The following is a 3,077-nucleotide window of genomic DNA, read 5'->3' as shown; positions in this document are numbered from 1 at the left end:
GGAATTTCTGAGAATTAATTGTGTCTCTTTATTATTATTCACAATTTAGCATTTGGGGTAAACATTATGAATGGATATTATCTCTGAAACGATCGAGCAGCAACAACATCTTATGTGCATTCTAACATTAACCCTTTAAGGAGCGTTTCATTAATTAAAATTGTTGATTTTGAATAAGAAACAAAATTGATATTTTAAAATAAAAAAATTACCATTTCTGTAAATATAAGTATTATATATTATACATAAAATATTATATAAATATATAAAATATTATTGTATGCAAAATTCAAAACAAGAAAATAGAGAAAAAATATTAATGCATCGAAAACGACCATTACAAAACCGGACAATTTTCAAGCTTTGCGGGCGAAAATTGAATGGAAAAAGGGAGATTATTTTCGAATATCTTTTCCATGGTAGGTGCCAATCGTTTTTCCATCCATGTCCTCGAGTAGGTAATAGTGGTTGCCAATTTTATCTTTTATACGAGCTTTCAGAAAAAGGGGTGAAAGCTTGGCATTGACATGTTTTTCAAAACTGCTCTGTGCAAAGTTTCGTCGAAAAACTTCTTCTCCCACTTCGTAGCTCTGAGGTCTGGTTCGCAGGTTATATTGATGTTGATTTTTCTCTTGAGCCTGTTTTATACATTTGCGTATATCCTGTCTAACTAATTGTAGGTTGTCGTCTCGTGAAATTCTTGCCGTTGGTTCATTTAGAAGATTTAGCTTTCTCAACAGGTCATAGGTTGTTGCATGAGTTATCATCTCAAATCCAAATAGTGCGTGAAAAGGTGAGCTACTAATGGATTGGTGATACGAGTTCCGGAGGGCACAACTGATTTCGCTAAGCTTCTCGTCCCATAAACGGTGATCAGACTTAAGATATGCTCTGATTCCTGCAATTAACGACCGGTTTACGCGTTCAGAGGCGTTGGATTGGGGGGAGTATAACGCAGTATAAACGTGTTTGATTCCATAGGTGGTGAAGAATGCATTTAAGTCATTTGCCCGAAACTGGCTGCCATTATCGCTGACTATTATTTCAGGTACCCCATACATGTGGAATATTTGTTTTTTTAAGAATTCTAAAATAGCAGTCGAGGTAAACTTCCGCAGCGGACAAAGCCAGTGATATTTGGTTAACTGATCGAGGACAATCAATAAGCCAATAAAGCCGGATTTGCTGCGAGGATATGGACCAAGGATATCTATATATAGGCGCTGGAATGGACGAATTGATATGGTGGAGTTGTTCATAGGTGGTTTCATTATAAAATTCGGTGCTTTCGTTGTTTTGCAAATGGAACAATCTCGTACATAATCACGAACATCTCGAACCATTCCAGGCCAGAAAAGATGTCTTCGCAGGTGTTCTAGCGTCTTGGCCATACCTCCATGAGCTTTAACAGGTGTATCGTGTGCTTTGGCTATTGTATCTTTTCGTAGATTATATGGAATCCATAATTTCCAACACTGTTCATCTTCAATTTCGTTGCCACTATAATGTTGAGTTCGATAATAAACATAGTTGTCAATAATTTTTATGTCAGGATACTTTTCAGGGCTACCAGAAACTTTCTTTTTCAAATCAGCATAATCAAGATCATTAAAATGGGGAGAATCTAAACAAATATCAGGTTCGATTATCTCTAGAGCTGCTATATCATCGCTAGGAATTCGAGAAAGAGCGTCTGGTACGATATGTTCCTTTCCTTTTCGGTGACTAATACTGAAGTTATAAGCTTGTAGCTTAAAAACCCACCTCGCTAATCTTCCAGTTAAGTCAGGTTGCCGCATCAGCCATAAGAGACTTGAGTGATCGGTTATCACCTCGAACTCCTGCATTTCCAAATAACAGCGAAATCTTTTGATTGCCTCAATTGCAGCAAGACATTCTCTCTCCGTGACGCTGTAATTTCGTTGCGCTGAATTTAACTTTTTACTCATGTATGCAATTGGACGTTCTTGGCCTTCATTGTCCAATTGCACCAGAACTGCGCCGATTCCGAAATCACTGGCGTCACAATGAAGAAAGAATTTCTTGCTGAAATCAGGATTTGTTAACACAGGAGCCGAGGTGAGTAACTTTTTCACGTTCTCAAATGCCTGCTGCGCCTCCTCTGTCCACTTGAAGATTTTTTTAGTAGATAAAACTTCAGTTATCGGAAATACGACTGATGAAAAATTCTCGATGAACCGCCGATACCACCCCGCCAATCCAAGGAAACCTCTTACTTGCTTAAGCGTTTTTGGAACGGGCCAGTTGTTGATTGCAGCTACTTTTTCTGGATCAGTTGTGATACCTCCGTACCCTATCACATATCCTAAGTAACTTACTTTTGTTACGCAAAACTTGGATTTGGAAATGTTTAAAGTTAAATTGGCTTTTCTAAATTGTGCTGCTATACGCATCAATACTTCTATGTGGGATGTGAAATCTGCAGAAACGATCACTAAATCATCGAGATACCCAAAGACACAGTGCCTTAGATCTGGTGGAATGATTTCATCCATGAGTCTGCACATTGTTTGCGGAGCGTTACACAGTCCGAAAGGCATTACTACAAATTGGTAGAGAGGCCTACCCGGAACTGTGAACGCTGTCAGACTCTTGGACTTCTCATCTAGGGCAATCTGCCAGTAGGCATCTTTCAGATCCAGTTTTGTGATGAGATTGGCTTGTGGAAGTCTTGCGAATATACCCTCGAGATTTGGTAGTGGATATGCATCCTTTTTGGTTACTGTATTAACCTTACGAGCATCTAAGCATAAGCGGACCTTATTTGGTTTCACAACCAAACGCATTGGTGAACTCCAGGGGGATGTGGATGGTTCAATCACCCCTAGCGCCAACATACGATCAATTTCACCAAACATCAGTTTCTCAACCGCGGGAGAAACCGGATAGAACCGTGACTTGATTGGTGAAGCTTTACCAACATCAATCGAGTGTCTAATAAGACTGGTTCTCCCTAACCCTTGTTTTTCGAAATTCGGAAAGAGATTTATAACAGCATTAAGCTGTTGACGTTGGCTATTGGATAATGGATATAGATTTTCATCTAATTGAGATTT

This window comes from Calliphora vicina, chromosome 4 (genome assembly GCF_958450345.1).
Source record: "Calliphora vicina chromosome 4, idCalVici1.1, whole genome shotgun sequence".
Classification (NCBI taxonomy): domain Eukaryota; kingdom Metazoa; phylum Arthropoda; class Insecta; order Diptera; family Calliphoridae; genus Calliphora; species Calliphora vicina.
The sequence above is the reverse complement of the archived record's forward strand: the minus strand, read 5'-3'. Positions refer to the sequence as shown.